The sequence below is a fragment of the Brienomyrus brachyistius genome, chromosome 18, assembly GCF_023856365.1.
Source record: "Brienomyrus brachyistius isolate T26 chromosome 18, BBRACH_0.4, whole genome shotgun sequence".
Taxonomy (NCBI): domain Eukaryota; kingdom Metazoa; phylum Chordata; class Actinopteri; order Osteoglossiformes; family Mormyridae; genus Brienomyrus; species Brienomyrus brachyistius.
Window position 1 is genome coordinate 22,859,244 of NC_064550.1, and position 20,394 is coordinate 22,879,637.

Sequence of the window (20,394 nt, forward strand, 5' to 3'; positions counted from 1 at the left end):
CTGGCTTGTAAACCTTTAGATATTCCGTGATGCAGTCATCAGTCACCGTGTTTAAATAGGGACTCTCTCTCTCTCTCTCGCTCTCTCTCTCTGCATCTCCATCTCCCCCCTCTCTCATATCACACGCAGACACAAATTTGCATATTTCCACAAGGACCCCGAGTTTAATTGCACTTGATTTTTAAATCGTTGAAGAGCGGTAAAGTGCATCTTGGTGACTTGTCTTGGCGGCAGAGTCATTTGGGTCATTATATCCGAGGGGAACTGATATTAGCGCCTCGTGCAAGATGGCACTTTTTAAACCGAGCTCTTTCTGATAAAGCAACTGTATACGGAAAATAAAACCTGACGCAGAAACGATACCGTCTTACGGAACCGTTTGTGCAAAACATTTAATTCGAAGTTGAAGTCTATTTTATGCCTACTCTAATATGCAGATGAGAACTATTAGTAATTAGTCTAATTAATTACCAAGAAACCCTTGACTGCATCAACAATTTGCCCTAAAGGATCCATAAAGATTGAAATTGCACGTTTTTAATGAAAATGCCCTTTTTCCAAATAAATAATAAGTTTTTGCATATTTTCCTATTATACCAAACGAGGCAATTAGTGCTCCTCGCTAAGTACACGGCATTACTTTTCTGTTAAAGTGTTACTCTTTTCCGTTTACGGGGCAATTTTATTACGATCTTAATTGAAATAGTAAAGTGACTTATTAGCGACGCGTTTCGGCGGCGCCTTTGCTCTCGGGTGGAGGGGAGACGGTCACAGCGCCTCCATCAACACGTTCCCCGGGATGGGAGCTGAAGGCATCGCCGTTAGAGCAGCATCCCCTTCGCGGCTCCATGTCGGAATTTTATTCTTCTCAGATACTTCTAAGATGCAGAACTAGTCGTTTTGTTGGATAGGGGAAAAAAACGAAATCGTTGTGCATTGGGGGAAATAACTTCCAGCACTCTTAATTTCACTCTGCGTTTTTCTCCCTTTTTAGGTGGTGAAATCAGCTCTTGGCTGGCAAACGTGTCAAAAGAGAAGAAACGGCCCAGCAAAAATAAACGCCCACCTCACGATTGCTCATGGCTGCTGAAAAGTGGAAAAAAAAATCTCCCATCGCTAAAGAGTTAAAAGGCCAAGTAAGAAAAAAAATTATGTTGGGCGGCTTTTCTTGGTTTGACTCCTACACTGTGGATTCGACTCTTCATGAATCCAAATGTTCCTCTTACTTTGAAGACCGTTGCGTAACTAAAGAGATGTCTCATCTTGGCTTTATGTTGCGCATGGTGCCTTTCTAGTCAGACTGGTGACTTTTAACGTATTTATTATTTTTTTTATTGACCGAATGTGTTGTTCTCGGATGGGGCTGGATGGCTCCTTCTCCCCTCCTCAAAGCGCTTTTGTGCAGCCCCGGGCCGGCCGCGGAAGAGCGCCACTCGGCATTCCTCTTATTGTCCACCGGCGTGTTATCAGACGGGGTCTTCGGCGCCCTTAATCCCCTCAGATTTCCATCGCTTTCATGTGCAAAGCGCAGTAAATCCCGTCTGTTAGCACATTCATTAACCCCAAATCACCCGATACCCCTCCAAAAAAACAGATATGAGTTTTAAATATAAATGATGCCTCTTAATTAATCCCCTTAAGTTTGCCGTGAAAAAAAAATGTATATGCAAATATGCATTTCATACGTTTATCTAGGAAGGCTATGTAGATGTCTAGACCTTTTGCTACTGTATTCTCTGTCCTGTGCACCAAAAGGGATGAGTTTGGAAATTACCATGCTTTGGTGGAGGATGTTACGTTTTTTTGCTTTTTAATTGATCCAATTAAGGGGCTCTATTAGACTGAGAAATCGATCTTGTCTCAAAGGTAATATATATATATATATATATATATATATATATATATATATATATATATATATATATATATATATATATATATACATATATGTGACCCTAAATATCCCTTATCTGTAAAATAGTCATTAGCACAGCATGGGGCAAAAGGCACTTTTCGAGTGTTTTGTTCGGTTGGACTTCAGCGCCGTCGTGTGATGAGCGGTTATCAATCCCATATACATCTGGACCTGAGATTTTCCGGCTCCGAGGAGGAGGATTGCCGCCGTGCCCTGGAGTCCGGGTAATATCTCTGCCGCAGTCAGATTATCGCAGCTCTATAATCCGGGAGTAGCTCTATATCTCCCTGTAGCCAGTGCTGAAATCACAGCGCTAGTGGAGAAACGGACTAAGGGAGGAATATGTAACGTGCGCATGAAATCATGCTTGTTGTATGACTAAATGTTTATAACGGAGACGTGTAGCTTGAAACCATCTCACTGACGTCCGGCTGGGAGGACCTCTGGTTTCAAGGTCCGATCCCCGCCTCCAGAACATATGAGCGTTACTCATCTATGTTTGTCTCGTCTTAGTCATTCCCGTTTCTCCCTCTTCATTTTCCACTTTGTATTGTTATGTTTATTAGTGACCCACAGTTCTGGTTTTACAACCCGCCACGCACACCTTAGCTGTTACTGTCCCAATTAGCTAATTGAGGTCATTTACACGTCCGGTTGTAATAACTCGTTTCTCTCAGCTGCAGTCCTGCTGTCGGTTTTCCCTACATCTTTGCGCATCGCGTATGTTTTGATGCGGTGGCGCGCATCACCTTTCTCCTGTCAAATTTTATTCCTTTTCGTTTCTCAGGGCAGCTCCGAATTACCGCTCTGCGTCTGCGCTGTGTGGGATGGGGGATATGGAGGGGGGGGGGGGGCATATTTAATGCTGCAGTGAGATCACTCACACCTGTGCTGTCAGTCACTCTAAGCTTTTGACTTTTATTTTTTAATAACAAAAACACAGCTACTCAAACGGTGTTTTAACGCTGCATTATTTGAACTGCATTAATTTCAGGTATTATGCCATCACCACCTGAATGCTGTGAGATGTTATAACCAGTGTAATGCATAGCAAGCAAGCAGGTAAGCGAATTCTCTGGAAATTGTGTAGAGCACTCGTGTATTATGGAGTTATAGGATGCGATTTCACCTTTGTACCGCTTCTGGTGAAACGTCCCTGTGCGTCGAATGACAAGTCATACACCCAAACACGAGCATGTTAGAGCAGTCAAGAGGCAGGACTTCACAATCTACAGGCATTGTTTGGGCTCCTCTTGACTTTCTCGTCATTGAGAACATGGTGTTTGTGAGGGCCGGTCCGTACACTAGTCTTTGTGTAGATAAGAGAATTTTGGGCTAGAATGTGTTCTCTTGTTCTACTTATACTGAACGGAACTTAGGTGATGGATGACTGCATTCCTGGGTCGTTATTTATATGATTATAATATATTATTACCAGATCCTGGTCTTTTAAAATAATTTAATGCCCCATTTTGTTAAGAGACACAGGTTAGTTCAACACTACATGTAAGACACATTTAAAATAGACTATTTTGGCCATTGTTATACGTGTGGGGGGGTGACCTTTGACCCTTAGGCACATCACTAAGGAACAGCTAGTTGCTGTAATGATTTGATCTCTTATTCGAAATCACCACTGAGTGATGTGATTAGGTACTCACTGTTTGGATGTAAATGGCTAGCCTCAGGTACCGTAAAGCTATGTATATATACACCTGGAAAATTGTGATCGGTTACTCATGATGTTTTTCTCTCAGTAAGGCGGAAGAAAACCGATTGACTTTCATTGAAAATTTCAACCTGGATTTTTCCACTTGTCAACAGCGCCTAAGATTGCTAATGGCGCAGATATGCTAATGGTGACTCTATCATTGACCCCACTACACCAGCTCTGAGTGCGTGATTGATAGCGCAGATCCCAAGCCGTGACGCTTCCTGTATGCGTTGCCGTTTGACATCTTTACAGTTAGCGTTTGCTAACTATGTTTACTTCAGTTTGTCAGCCGCATCGCGCATTGTCACTGTGATGGTATCGGTGGCGGTAAGACAGACGCCTCCATGGTGCCGCATCGACCAGTCCCTCTGCCCGCCACTTATCGCTGGGTAGGGGCGGGGGTGTCCCAGATAGCACAGGGGGAAGGGCTGGAGCAGCTACACCCCGAGTACATTTGGAATGGAATGTCAGTCCAGCCCAGCGTGCAGACACTGACACGTTGCGGATGGGCCTGGGTAGCAGGGCTGCGACTGAAAGTCGCAAAACTGGAGTTAGACTATAATGCCACTCTTCATGCTGCCTCTTTGGTGTTTGATGTAAAATTTGTGAGTGTGTGTGTGTGTGTGTGTATGCATCTATGTATGTAAATATAATATGCATGTATATGTATGAATGTATGCATATATATATGTGTGTGTGTGTAGGTATATATATATATATATATATATTTATATGTATGTGTGTGTGTGTGCTGAATCTTTACTTGTAGTAACAATTAAATAGCTAGTTGCTTTGCTAGACTAATTCTATCATTCTCAGTTAGTATGGTGACAAAACGAAATACTGACAGAAATCAGCAATAACGCGTTTTTTTTTGCAATCAATAATAAATATTATTGTAGCTAGATTTTTGTTCCTTTGGGACGTTTTATATGCACTTTAACTGCTGAATCTAAGTGGTTTTAAGTTCATTGTATAGCTAACGTATCTGCCGTGTCATGCATTCAGGGTAAACGTTTGCACCTTATACTCGATAGTCTTTTTTCTAGATAGTAAGGTTCGTGAATTTTAGTTAAATAAAACACAATTTCTGGTGGCATCCTTGTACATTAAATAACATCCTGGCTGCAAACAGGCAAATATGGCCAGTGATGATAATCTTTGCCGTCATCGTTACACAGTGATTAATGCGTCTATTCAGCACTGCCGATTTCCGTATATTTTAAGAGTATCTCGCATAATACAGCTTTATGTAACTGAATACTTTGTGTATTTCCAAATGCAATGCGACTTAAATAAATGTATATATGTGTGTGCGTGTATATATGTAGACACACACACACACACACACACACATTTGGAAAATCTCCGCGTTAATCTGTTTATGTATGTATAATGAGTTGTGTGTTTGTGTGAGGGGGAGAGGGGATAGAAGAGGGTGGAGGGGCCTTTTAGTGAAAGAATCCCTCAGAATGTTCTGCGCTCGTCCGTCAGGCCTACAGCTTTGAGCTGCCGATACGTGAAGCAATACCGGTATCTTAAAGCAAATGTAATAAAATACCGTAACATTCAGATGATTAATGATTGTTTGTAGTCTGTTAGATTTTTTAGAGATTTCAAAATTGATTTTTTTTCCTGGTTGTAGACATATTTTACATAATTAGTGTGAAACGTTGCGCTCGATTTTCGGAAATGTAATTGGTTGAGTTATTTAATGGGATTATAATAATATGCCTTCATCTCCTACGTGCAGTTGGATGCAAGCGTTCAGCCGCTGTCTGGGAATAATTCATAAGCGCTGTGAGTTATTAGGGCTCCCGAGCCGCGCTTTTTGTGCGAGTTGCTCGCAGTGTGCAGCCTAGGATCCACTCCTCATATTTTAGTAATGCCATACGCCGCGGTAAGTCTGGTTATTAAAGCTGCTCCGGGCTGACAAAATAAAGTGACACTGGGGTCCCCCTGGCCCTGCTCCCTAACACGCGCGATCAAATGATGCACAGGCAACCTGAGAGCGGGGAAAACGCGGGATTTGATCAGCCGGCAGCTTTTTTTTTGGGGGGGGGGGGGGGCTGGTGAGGTAGAGCTGTGAGCAAAGCGAGCATCTGGCGAGCGGCGCGGTGCAGAAAGAGACGGCAAAGAGCCGTTATCTCAGGCGGCGCCGCTGTTTGCCCGCTGCGCTGGGGGGGAAATGCGGCAGGATTATGACAGCTATGAACCGCTGACCCCCCCCCCCCCCCATCACCAGCACCAGCATGGTCAGAGCGGTGAAATGCACTTACCACCGCCGGTCACTGATCATCCGGCCGGCGTGGTCAAACCTATTAGAGACCCAGCAGTGCTGGAGTCATTGCAGCACCGGAACGGTGTCACGGCAAGATAATCCGCGGAATGCTGACCGAGATCCCAGGCCGTGTTTGCAGAGCAAGCTTGAGAATAAGATATTACTGGATTTAAAATGCAGGGGAAGCCGCAGAGGGCTCGTAGTTCCCTTGTAAATTGTACCTTCTTTGGTGTTACCTCATTTCACGTCGTGACATTTGTTAGGTTAATTCTCTTAGGCCTACTGCTTTTTTGTGTGTTTTTCATCTCCCGGTGACCTGAAAAACGTGCCTCCGCAGTTCAGCAGCTGCTGCAAGTTAATTGTGAAACAGGACCTCTGCAGTCTTCAGACTGGCTGTCGTGTGTGGGTTCAGGTGCCAGCGAACGTGGGGTAGCCGTAGGACTTGAGTTTGGTGGATATGATTTCAAAAGACTTGATATTTTGAAAACATGGCGGCAATTTCCATCGTATTTTTTGTTAGTGTTTACTTTTTAAGTAATCGCATTTATGTATTCATAATTACGCTATATAATTAGAATGTTTCGCTTCTGGTGAATAAGCCTATAATTTGCATTCCATTGCAAAACGCTATGAGATGTGGTAAAATATTTTCCGTATTTGCCAAAATATTCACATTTAATTTCGAATATATAACCAGTCAGGCCAGACATAAACATTCAGATTTTTCAGTCGCGATAAATAGCATATTGTTTTAGGGTACTTTTTTTTTTTTTTTTTTTTACATTATTTGCATGTAACCATCTTTTCATATTTTGCAGTGAACTTTTAAGTGTCGTTTGTTTACTTCCGTCGGTTGCATTTAATATTACGGGAACAAAAGCAATCGCTGACAATGCAGCTCCTGCGCCGTCGTATGTCCCACAATAATCCGCTAATCTGTTTTGTTCTATGGGAGATGACGGGATGGGAGGCGCGTAGATGGGCAGACGCGCTGGGTTATCGCTCCCAAACATGCCGCTGTGGATGCGCGTAAGCTTTTATTTACAGCCCGTCGTATAATGAGTGGCACCAACCGAAGCAAGATATGCGCGCAAAAAGAAATCTTTCTATCCTATCAAGATAATAACAGCTCGTTAGTAGCCTATTTTTAGACAAGGTAAATTGCTTAAATCCCAAAATATTCAAGCTACCCACAATAAAATTATTTTCAGCTTTACATAAAGAATCTAGTCATCCTGACTACTGTATTGTTAAATTCACGTCAAACTCTTAGGGCCAGTACAACATAAACCAAATGAATACTAAGATGTACAGGTATAGCTATTGATTTTGCTTTCAGTTGTATACATGCATTCGGGTTTACAAATTAACAACTGAGGTAATCCATCTAGTCATCATCTAAGCACTGATCCTGGTCTGGGTTGTGGCAGGATAACATAAATTAGCCTGTACAACATATACAGAGTAACTTGATTAGAAATTCAGATGTGCTCATCTTTTCAATCCTGCAGTGTCTGTGCGTGTGTGTATCCGGCTTGTATCATCTATGTGTGTGTGTGTGTAATATATTTAACACACGCAACACTAAAAAAAAGGACTGAAAAGATGAGTATATCTGAATTTCTAATCAAGTTACTCTGTAAAATAAAATCTGATGAAGGCAGAGGAGGAACCAGGAAAATCAACTGAACCAAACAAAATGATCTAGTAGCTAAAGCTACCAAGAAATACAGTGGAGTGTAAATGTTCTTAGCGTTTGAAATCACATCTAGAGGATATTATGTGCTAGGATCAATATCACATATACTGACAATAAATTAATAATTTAATCGTCACTAATTTTTTAGCAGTGCAAAGCTCGTGGATGTAGTAACAACATTTTTCCCCCTTTACATCTGAATGTTTAGTTGCAGCCACTAAATCCCAAACCCAGTTACAGCTACAAACGTATGCATCTCCACACCTCCTTAAAGATAAAGTGACCGGTTGTCATTCTTATCCATTAATTTGGGAAAGATTCAAGTCAATGTGTGCAGGGACGGAAAAGTATTTTGCAACTCTGGGAAAAAAATTTGAAAAGTAGCACTTTCCTCAGTTGTCCACGGTGCAGGTGGCACATGACAAAGTATGTTAACGGTCTAATGTTCTGGCGTCAAAATGATGAATAGCGTCATGAAAGTAAAATCTTTAACACGGCGTGATGCTCTGGGCCTCGACTTGGAAGGAGTAGGAAGTGGAGTCCTTTAAGACTGGTCTCTTTAGCCATTCAGAATTGACCTTGTAATCAAAGAGAGTTAAAAAGCAATTAGCGGGACAGTGATCATGGAGAAGGGCTGTTAAATGGATGAGTAAGTAAAGCAATATGTCACTGGATGGAGATTAATTTGCCAGAAGGGTACTTCAAGGACTTCATTTGATTTACCCATAGGTTGAAAATTAAATGTATAATGTCATACAAGCAACAGAATCCCGTATATTCTATAGCTGGGTTCCGTATGTCAACGTGGACATTTCGTAGACATTTTGCCTGTCCTGTAACGAAAGTGAGGACGAAAGTGAAAGTTTATCACTCCGTATCATGAGCTGGTGTTTGGTCAGGTTATATATTGCTGGCTAAGCTTGCATTAGCGGTGGGAATTCTTGATTACTGGTGTTTTATTGTATTAATTTGGAGATGCTTTGGTGTTAGAGTGCACTGGAGTGAAGTGAGAAGTTCTGGGTTTTAGAGATGAGGATCGTATTTTGCATCGAGTTTAGTCGTTCCCTTGCAGTAATGTCCTGGTTTTAGTGACCCCCTGGATTTGTTTTATAGCCTGGACTGACTTGTGGGATTTCTGAGTAAAATTATAGTCTGCGGTTTGCTCAACAAGGCAATAATTTAGTTAACGAACCGGGGAGCTCAAAAGTGACTGCTGGACACGTGACTCGAGTCACGTGCGTGTGTCCTTGTCGCCGTGTGAGTTTTAAAGCTGGCAGGGTGTGTTCTTGTGAAGAACCATAATGTCCCTGTGATTTTGAAGTGTTTGTTTTCAAAGTCTTCTTTATGACCTCCAGCAGCTGACTGCATCCCCATCTGACCAATTTTATTATGAGTTTGGCGCAAGCTTTGTGAAGCAAAATTCACTATAGGAGAACCTGATGGAGTTTCACGGCACATTTTAGCACAGGGACAGAAGCGGGCTACATGACACGTTTGCGCCGGATGCTGTTCTGGTACTGAGACAGTATTCGCGTTCCTCGCTTTTGACGCTCTTATCAAGCAAGAAAACAGTCAGAAGCAGAAAACACGGGGCTTTTAATCGGTAGGTGTTAAGCTTTTACCGTTCGGGGACACTCTTTAATCGGGAGGACTCTGAGTGTTTGCGGCGAACGCGTCATTGCGCATCGACTGCCGAAAACCACTTATACCGCAGGCGCAGGAACGCCACCCGCTCCAGCTTTGCTTCACTTGCGTTTTGCTGCTGCACATATAGTACTTCAATACTGTCCTGGGGGGGGGGGGGGGGGGGGCATCCAGATTTGCTTCATATGCGGTGTATGTCGAGAGAGACAGAGGCTTGTTCTGTTCTTTTCTGCTCTGTGGTGTTTTCAGTTAAATAAACTGATTAAGTGTTATTAGGCTCTACTGCTTTGTATTTTTTCAATGTAGTCAACATTAGTCTGTGGTGCACATGACCTAGATTGATGTGGTAATGTGTGGAGATGTAGATGGTATATAATGTGTGGTAATGCACAGTGCATAATATATATTATGTTTTGCTAATGTGGTGTGCATTGTGTGTGTGGTTGTAGATGGTGTATATTTATGCTCTGTGGTAATGTAAATGTGTATAATGTGTGATTGTAGATGGTATATAACGTAGATTATGTGTATTCTATGTGCTGAGGTAGATGGTGTACAGTATATTTTATATGGCAATGTAGATGGTGTATATTCTCTGCGGTAATGTAGATTGTCTATGAACACTGTTCTCTGTGAAAATGGCTCGGCAGTGTGCTGTGTCTGAGGCGCCTGGCCATGGTCAGCACAGACAGCCAAGGGTCAGTGGCCTTGGCCCGTCATATGGAGATAGCAGATGAAAACAGAAGGACGAGGTCAGCGGCAGCCCCCCCACCCACTCACATGGGATCCGGACCATGGGGGAGGGGCTTCCAGCAGATCTTGGGCCACAGTAGTCATCAGCCAGAGAGTCTGCCATTCACCATCATGCTCGCCATATGCATTGTGGGCCTGTAAATTCCCAAGGCATGCTGGGACAGGTGATAGGTTAGGGTGGGGCATTTTGGGGCTGATCCCCACACAGAGCAGAGAGGAGACTTTTTGTATTCTCATTACAAGGTTTCACTGCAAGACGCGTTACCATCTCAGATAGTGGTTGATCCCCTATCAGCAGAATACACGCCCGTTCACTGAGCTAAGCTTCATTTCAGAGCAAAGCATCAGCTATGTAATACATTTAAACATAGATTTATTTTAATAGCATAATCTACCAGCCATTTCTGGCAAGTTAAAATGAGTTGACTGTTTATTTAGCAAATGAAAATGCAGGCATAGACTGACTTCTTTATGCATAATTTTGAGAAATTTCCAAATATTTTTTTGCCCTCAAAAATATCTACACCCGAGAATCCATTGTGTAGCAGTGGTTATCACGTTTTACAGACGTAAACGATATTCTTCGACTCATTACAGCCCCTGTCCTGTGTTTATTTATTTTTTTATTCCTTGATTGCTCAGGATGGAGCAGTCAGACCGGCTGCCTCTGGGATGCTTGCGCGGCATTTGATGCAGCTCTGCAATGAGAGTGAACACGGGGTGGGGGGTCTAATATGAGACGGGCACCTGTCACCTCCACCCCCCACGCCTTCGCTGGAGATTTAGCCGCCTCCACCCAAACCTCCTGTCTTATCAAAATGTTCGAAATGAACCGCGTCTGTCATCTTCTCCTCCTAACTCTACACTGGTCTCTTTCCCATCCACTATCCCGCGATCCATCGATAATACCGTCATTTTTTTTATTTATTTATAGGCACGTAGGAAATAACGTTTTTTTTTTTTTTCCTGACTTTGAAAGACAGTTGGGGGCCAATTAACCGAGAAGGAGGCCCGTCTTTGGCTTTGTCATTAATGAACTCGGGTGTGAATGGGGCCTGCAGAGCCGGGTTCTGGTCGTCCCGGTTATCAGTGCTGGCCAGGCGTTGCCGAGTCTCACTTGGGCACACAATCAATCTGTGGGGAACAAACAGCGGCGGAGCCTCCTGAATGGGATAAAGAAATTAAATCGTGTTTCTGCGGGGAAGGCGGCAGCCTGGCGACTCTTTGGATCATCTTGACTGAGGCCTTGAAGAGGCAGGATGAGGACATCGCTGGGTTGACTGCCACTGAATGGATGGGGTGGCGCCCCCCTCCCCTTTTAAATACGGCTTTCCGGCACGCGAGCCCCCTTCCCGCATCTCGGCACGGCCCTGGCGTGGAAGGCCTAGCTCCGGATGCCTTGGATTACCGCCTCTGCCATTTTATCACACAATGCCCCCTTGAGGCGGAGACGGGCGGCGCACGTCAAGAAAAGCGTGTTCGGGTGGCTGCCATCTTTGAGAGGGAGACGCACTCGACAGGATCCGAAGGCCGTCCCCTCCCCTCCACCCCCCAACCTGAAAGCTTCCTTGTTGAGTTGCGTAAGTGTCTAGCGGCTGAAGTTGTCCCCCAGTTGTCTGTGTGAATGATGAATATACTGCGAGATGTTGCCTCCTTCTCCAGGGAAGCTAGAAACCACCCTGTTTGTCAGAGCAGTCAGGCAGCACGCTTAGGAGGATTGGCAGAATTGCTGCCATTTAGTAGCGTGCCTGTTAACATGGGTGCTACGCTGCTAGCATACCGGAATGAGTTTACATGTGTTCACCCCCCAAAAGTGCTTTAAATGATTGCAACCATGGAATTCATCTGGGTTTCTATCAATATATTACATTCTAGAAAAATTAGGCAATTTACGGTTCTTTAAAACCTAATCCTGAAACCCAGCATTTGGAGATATTCTTTTAACCAATGAGATGGAGCCAAAGTGCTGATCTGATCTCCAGCTCCAACCTTTTCTCCGCAGTTCTTCTCCTGGTCACTTTAACCCCCGAGAAGGCTCGATAAACAAGTACTTTTCCATTGTACTGAGGCAGCAGCGTGCAAAAGAAGCCAATTACGCACTTGTGCGTGGTCAGTGGTGAGAAGAGGCACCTTTTTTTATTCACAGCCATTTAATTTTTCTTCAACTTTTTGGTGCTATGAATGCTATATGAAGATCTATCCATCCATCTGTCCCCATAAACCTAATTACGGTCGGATAAATGGAAATGCCCCCTCATTGGTTCTGCGGTTTCTGTGAGCAAGACTATATATATGTACCTACATGAATATAGTCTTTCTGCTGCAGTGTTTGACAGCAGAACCGATAAGCCGGAGACCGAGTATCGCACAGTTACACTGAAAGAAGGCCGCATATTGTGTAGCACTGTTAGCATACGCAAATTACTGCATTACTGTCTCATTAGGCAAAATGTAGGCCGTCATTAGGACCCGCGCATACGCTGCTGGGTGGTGCTCCAGCTCTTCCCTTTGAAGCCGCGGCGCAAAGTCTGCTTTTAATTAAACTCATTTGCATGAACAAATAAAGTCTAATTAATACGAGTGTTTTAGAGGGCTCATTTTAGTAGGGGACCAAGGCGACAGCCGTTACCCTTCAAGCACAGGGAAAATGAGAGGAAATGCGATGCGTGACGCGTGCGCAAAGAGGCCTCCGTACACCTGGAATGCAACGTAGCTAAATTAAAACAATGGGAGGATAACGGCACCGGCGCCGATCAGCGCGATTCACAGATCGTAACGCTAGCTTTCCGCGGTTCCTGCGCAAGCGTAACGCAAGACTGCCGCAACATCAGTACGCCAGTTACGTATGTTACGCCGATAGCGCCCAGCCAGGGGCACGCGTGCAGAAGGAACCCGGTAGAACCACCCTAAACCACTGAAAGCGAGGAACCGGGTGGAGATGAACGCTGGTAAACGCATCGTACTTTCAATGAGGGCCGACAGGCCGAGGTCTGCTTTGTCGTACGAGGGGATCGTTTGCTAAATGATGTGAATAATCCGCCATTACGGCTCAGCACGCCGAGCTGGGCCTGGTTCCCCCGAGGTGAACCGGCTTGCTACGCGGTAAAAAAAAAAAAAAAAACGTTTGATCCAAGACTGCTTCATCTTTCTTTATATCTCCAGCCCTTTCAAGCAGAGGTCTGTATTATTTATACGAGATAAAATACATGTGCGTATCGCTGTAAATAAGCACACGCTGAACAGCCTGGGTCTTGTTCACAGTCCGTGTTAGACCGCTATTGACCACCACCTACGTCTTGCTTGATGTGCTGATTTTGTAATTTAGAGAAGAGCGTCGTGAAGATGACACGTTCCTGCGTGCGTGCGTCTGCTGCCTTATTCTTTGAACCTAGTCCACTGAATTTTAAAGTTGTTGCATTTCAGCTAATATCCTGGCAGCTTTGAAAAAAAAAAATATATATATAATGGCTGTTGCAGCATCGCAGTGGCTGAATTTTTTTTTGTGTCATTTAAAAACGTTAAGCATAGGGTGCGTGCTTTTGTGTGTGTATATATAATATATTATCTTAGAGCAGTCAAACATAAGCCCTGACAGACTAAGCTTCCTGTATGAAGTGGGATGTGGGCAAATTGGTGTGTCAGGGGTTGTTTGGGGACTGGGGGTGTAAGTATGTATCTGGAGGTGGGATTTCTTTAATTATACAGCCAACCATATCTTCAGAGAATGCTGTCTTTTCTATACGTGTCTGTCTCTCTCTCCCTTCAGATCTGGCCCCTCGTTTTCCAGTCCGGGGTACCGCTGTGAATGTGAAAGAGGAATGGCTGACTCAGTGAGATGGAGTGAGTGAGAGAGTGAGGGAGAGAGAGGCGGTAAGGGAAGGTACGGTACCATCTTATGGGGGCCCACTGGCCGCAGCGTCGGTGGTGGATGTACATAGTCTCATTATGCTGCTAATTAATTCCCAACTCATTACACTTACACTGCCTAATTTGTACTTGCCGCTTGATTAGATTAAACCTGTCTCTATGCTAATCAATGTGTTTTCTCTTTATTTTACAATTAGTTTGAGGCATGCTGTGTGCACTCTGTATGTCTGCGTGTGTGTTTGACGGGGGTGTGTCCTTCCGCATGATCTGGAAATGTAGTAGATGTGTCGAGTACGCAGGCGTTCGTTTGCTGTCGCTAATTTAGTACTGGAGTTCATAGGAAATTACACATCTGGTAACGTGGTTTTTGCATGTTTACAAAAGAAGGTAGATCTGGCTGCCATAATGATTACATTTCTTTAAGGTTTGAATTGCTTTAAGCTGAGGAAAGATGTTTATGCTGATACATAAAAAAAATATCAGGAACCAGCTTAACATACAGACAGGAATGTTGATAAAATAGCCTTGTTTTGATGTAATGTGCGATGTTGGAACACAGCTTGCACATTCTATTAAAACTGTATTAAAACTCTTTGGTTTAGTTAACAGGCTCTCTAGTATAAATATGTTCTTGTTTGCATTTGTAGAACAGCAGCAAGCAAAACAGTGGCTAATTTCTGTGAAATATTTTGCATTCAGGTTTTAATTTTTGGCTCCAAACATGTTATGTATTTAATCTCCTTCAGCTTGCTTTACACCCAGTTACTTGCCCACAAATTAAAATGCAGCATTGTTAGTATTTGCTAGATTCGGCATTAGAATTTTGTCTGGATCACTGTAGTACCTTTTTATTTCATTTTTATTTATTAGTGGTTTGAACATTCTGCAGTGCACTGATCTCCGTTCATATATTGTTTAACCTGTACATTTTTTTTAGACATACTTTGTGCTTGTTTAAAATCAGATTTGATTTTCTGTGTGTGTGTGTGTGTGTGTGTGTGTGTGTGTGTGTGTGTACACATCCTTGTAGACTTGACAAGTAATATGGCTTGGAATGGAGTAGAATTTGTGAATTCATCATTCATGTGCAGTCAGAATTAAATGTATAATTTATAAATCTCTGGTTTTCTGCTGTTGAAATAGTTTTTCAATAAAGCCTTACCAGCATCATCTTAAGATAAATCCTTATATTGCACAGAAACCAGGGTTTATTTGCATCATTCTGCGCAGTGACACCGCAAGCATTTTCAGGTGTGTGTGTGTGCGCACGTGCACGTGCACGCACCGTAACGCCTGGCAGGGTTCTCTGTCTTTCCTTTTTATCTGTAAGGGTTCCGGTCGCACAGTCACTCTCAGACCTTCCATCCCCTGTTCCACACTTCGCTTCAGTCATTCAGAGATGTGACACAGAAAAGAAAAAAAACCACACGATTCACATGCCGTTAATTTTACAAAACGCTAAACAAGCAGGGCAGAAACACACAATGACAGCGAATGCATTTCTCCTTAGATGTCCTGGGCTGAAATAGAATAGTTAAACTTTAAATACATTGTTAAAAATGTTTTTTTTTTTTCTCCCAGCATTTCTCAGAAAGTAAACTGGAAGACCCCTTTCTTGAACGCCCTCCGTCCCTTTTCGTTGTGCTGTGGCCGAAGCACGCTGCCGTGACCTTTCACAGGAGTATGCCAGAATATTACTATCAGAAAGTGACAAGTGTATCGCTGCACTGCTCTTCCCTAACACTGCTTTCGTAATATACCGTGTGCCCCTAAACTCCTGACAGCTGCTCTAGACAAAGGCATCTGAATTTTAAAATAAATGTAACAAAATATTAGAAACGATAAGTATAATAGTGCTTAATATTGGTTCCCCTGCTCGAGTCAAATATTACAACTGCTACTGGGGTTAATTTTATTGATATGAATAATAATACATAACTATTATTTAACCGTAGAATGTCGCACACATTAATTGACGCCTTACATTTTAGATGAATTCTGAACAGTTTGGAATATAATGTGTGGGGTTAATGGATTATTATTCACCCACGTGCCGACATCTGCACATTATTGTCTTTTAATTAAATTAATAACATTTTTTATTATGCTTTATACATTAGGCAGCCTGAATGGGACGGAATAGCAGTGACACTCGTTACGATCTTTCTGGGGTCATTGTTGAGTCTTGGAATATAGCATGAATAAATTAATGATGTGGAACAACAGATTATATTTACGTATATATGGTCATTTATATGCATGACATGGAAATCAGAGGTCGATGGGCTTGTATTTAAAAGGTAAACATGACCGTATATGGTACCATGTGACCTGTAGTCCCACCGTGGATGATGTTTGTTTATCTCTCTGTTTACGGCCCCGGGAAGGCTGCACATTAGAGGCTTTCGACGCCATGACGACATGGCCAGAGGTCGCCATGCTGATGGAAGTTAATGTGGGCCGACACATCCTGTCCCTTGAGGAGGGAGGCATCGGGGCTGCCACCCTTTTAATCGGTTCCGCTTTTAGAACCCGGAGAGGAAGAAGTGAAAAATAAATGGAAAATGCACCCACCCCGCCATCCTGGAAAAGATCCTCAGCTTGAACTTCCTTGCAGGAGCACTTAGAACATTTTTTTTTGGGGGGAGGGGGGTGGCTAGTGAATTAAATATGGATTTCCTCTTCTAAAGGTGGTGCAGAAATATGCTCTGCTTCTCCAGATTTCCTGTGCAATATTGTGGGGGTTTGGGGGTAGTCCTGCAGTTTAATTGATGGTCCTAGTGAGGACAGGACAAGGGCTCCCAAGCCCCTACTGAGAGACAGGAGCCCCGGGTCCTAGGGGGGGGAGTTTTTACATGCAGCATGCGGCTGGTTCGCCGCGTCTTTGGTGGCTGCGGACGTGTCTGTGTTAAAGATCAGCCTCACTTGGTAGTGCTCGTTGCTAAGCAGGCCATACAAGCCCCACCCCTCAGCAACCATATATATATATATATATATATATATATATATATATATATATATATATACACACACACAGACACGTGCACTAAAGATTGTTTTCCCAATAATAAGTTTCCTTCCTAATTTTACTACCAGCCATAAAAAACAGCTTTTTCGTTGAGGTGGGTTTTTCTTCTGCACATGCATCAGTAATGTCCTTCCGATTAATATGGACATTGCATGGATGAATTACTCTGGCATACTATACCATATTCCCTTGATACTCTCACCATTTTTTATTTTGAATCCAATCCTGGTACTCTTGAAGATTTATCCCCCTCGTGCCCCTTAGTGCGCATATTTATTTATTTGCTTTCTTTGGTATTTATTATATTTTGGAAAGAACAGTTTTTTGGAGGGAAAGGCATTTCATGTGACCTTGCTGACCTTCTATTGGCTGTTGCCCTTGGCAACAGGGTTCATCAATCAAGCTCAATGGCTGGTGGTCCCAGCCTCAACGAATCAGGTGGACATCAAGGGGACCATGTGGATTTTCTTAATTTTCTTCCCGATCAGCCTTTGTATTAAAATCTGTATAAATTTAGTTTCCTTTAAATGGCCTGTAATGGGTTGTGTTTGGCTGAACTACAGATAAAAGTGTAAAATGGTGTAAATAGTGCTGATTGGTCAGGCTGCGATTTTCAAAGTGTTTATTGTTTCCTGGCAGGAAATAATGACCCTGCGCCTTCATTGTGGACGTCTCAGTTATTTTTTGGGAGTGAAACATTTTCATATAGAAATCAGGCATTTATTTTTGTGCCCTAGTTAATACTGACTTAAAGGAAACTCCTTTCAAAATCTCTCCCACATTTGTCTTATTTTAAGCCTTTTAAGTGTTCTGCGCTGCCTGGGATAGGCTCCAGGGCCCATGCTGACACGGATTAGTGGCTCGAAAATGGATGGATGGACAGATCTGTATTATTTTAGCTAATTATTCTGTCAAAATGAATGGTTAAAAGTTATTTTCTTGCTGGATTTAGTATTTAAATCAGTCGATGTGTATGGAATTAAGTATAAATAGTATCAGGAATGCAAGATCATGATTGACAGTGAGACTTCAGGTTCTCTAAAGTTAACAGTCTGCCGTGTATATTTTGTAAATGTAAAGATGGTGAGGAAAGTGTTGCCCTTGTTGATTGATACAGTTTGTCTGTTCCCCTGTGGTTTAGTCTAATTGTGCTCGGTGGGTTTTCGGGACGGTGTCAGCGGTGGTGCGGCGGCTCTCCGGTCCCGCCATGTCGGCAGGGGACAGCCGCTTCCTCGCCACCCCTCGCTACCGAGTCGCGGAGGCTCCGAGGTTCCAGACAAAGCGTGTGATTAGCAACAGGATGAGGGAAGTCGGCACGGCAACATATGGGCTCCGATCCCGCCCACTCCCAAAGGCTCAGACTGTACGTCTTGGAGCTAATCGCGGCTGCCAGAGGAGGATCAAAGACCTGGCCTTCGCGTTCAGGGGATGCGGGCGTTTGATGTCCTCCTCAGAGCGTATGCGCGCTCGCAGAACGTGTGCGCGCATGTGTGCGAGCATGCGAAGTGCCTTTTATCTGCCTGCGACGAAAACGGCGTGGCCAGCAAACAACTGGAATGCAACCGTCTTCTTGGTAGAGAGTTAGGTGACATTGACACTGGGCTGAAATAAATGGGGTTATTTTGTACAGAAAAAAGATTCTAAGATTTTTCTAGGAAAAAATAGGAACGTTCCCACAATGCATTATTTGCACGTGCTGGTGACGCCTACTCAAAGCAAACGGGCACCAGGGGCAGCCATGGAAATAGCTGACTGCAACAGTGGGCCACTTGCAAGAACGATGATGGGCCCCAGTTTGTTAAGTCTATGAATGTCTGAGGGAAGCCTGATCAAGAGCATGGAAATAAACATGCAGGAGATGAGATAAAGGACAGTGGCTTCTCCAGCACTGCTGACCACACCATCAGTGGCTTTAGTGGGTCCGAATGCTTACCTGTCAATTGGGAAGTCTTCAGTTTTTGAATCGGATTAGGGAGGAACGCACGTCCTTTAATGTTTATAGACTAGCCTTCCTCCTCAAGCTCCTCCCTGAATCACTAAACACCAATTGAAAAACACTGTGCTTACAGTGGGAGGGGTCATTTATAATGATGTGGCAACACCGAGGTGCAGCGTAGGAGGTGTAAACGTACACAGCCATTAGATTGCGTTGGAGAGTGCGATGGGGCAGTTGTCATCACTCAGTGAATATGCTTTTATTAGGGCATGTTAGCTAGCCCCGGACAAGAGCATCGCTGCCCCCTATGGTCTGACGTGGAGCTACACTGGCTGCATGCAGGAAGGCAAATATAGCAAACGGTGAAATATCACCGGATTCACAGCACTGAACTGCACGATGATGAAAGGGCCGTTTGTTTCTGCATCTTTCTCATCCATCCACTTTCAAATATCTACTGATCCAAATGCGCTCGCAGTCACCCGGGACCTCTCCCCAGAAAGCGCACAGCAGGAGATGTTGTGCTTAACACCAGTACGTGGCAGGGCATCCGAACGCGTGTATATTGGCTCGTACTGGCACACAAAGGCCAGCTCAGCTACCAGCTCAGCGATACTGCATTTTGGACAGCTGGGAGTATCACCTGCCAGCTGAAATATGCAGCTGGGGGGATAAGAACCCAAACTGCACAGCACCGGGAATCACGTGCTGCATGAATTGTCTGCTTTTGTAAATCCAGAGGAAAGCAAATGCTTAGGGGCCAATTTATTAGGGACGCCAACATATTATGGACACCTAGCTAGTAACGAATTGGACCCGCTTTTGCCTCCAAAACTGCTTCACGGGTAGAGGAGCTATGTAATTTAACAAATTACATTATTTGCGGAATTTAAAAAAAAAAAAAAAAAACATGTTTCCCATCTGTTATGCAGAACAGAAACTATTGTTAAGGAAATTTCTTTGCTTTTCCTAACTGCAAAAAGCCAACCGTTGTTGTAAGGCTCAAGGACGAATGGGGCTAGTCTTTAGTACACCGTTTTTATTTTGCCGAACACTGCGGCCCTGAGGAGAGGTGGATGCAGGAGATGGATGGATGGATGGGTCATTTTATTGATTGTGAATCTAGAGCTTTTTGGTTTTTGATAAGCAGTGCACTTGTAAAATGGAAATGAAAATATTACGTATTATATGCATATGTATATATTTTTCATCCAAAGAGGTTTATTTCACGTGTAATGAGATAAATGTGCATGGATATAGACCCATGACGTTTGGCAATGGGTAGAGGGGTAGGTGCTGTTAAAACGTGAGACACGCAGGGAGATCAGGGCAGAGGGTGCAGCAGAGAGAGAGTCTGTCCTCACACAATTATCTTGGTAAACTCTAAGAGGTCACCATGTAGTTTACAGAGTCCAGTACTGCAGTGATACATCCGCTGGACCTGATGAAGATCTGACAGCCAGAGTGATGGTGGGGGGGCCGCAAAGCATGATGGGATTGACGCTGACCAGGAGTGGAACAGACATCACAGATGGTATATTATAGTGCAGCAATGGG

The 20,394-nt window shown here is 43.6% G+C and overlaps 1 protein-coding gene across 1 annotated transcript in view; it reads left to right on the forward strand.

The window, feature by feature from the left end:
* Positions 1-20,394, forward strand: part of bhlhe23 (basic helix-loop-helix family, member e23) — a 67,542-nt gene that overhangs the window by 38,404 nt on the left and 8,744 nt on the right. Inside the window, exons 4-5 of the mRNA XM_048984425.1 lie at positions 995-1,136; positions 20,240-20,371. The gene's annotated coding sequence lies outside the window, so the exon portion shown is untranslated. The remainder of the gene's footprint in view (positions 1-994; positions 1,137-20,239; positions 20,372-20,394) is intronic.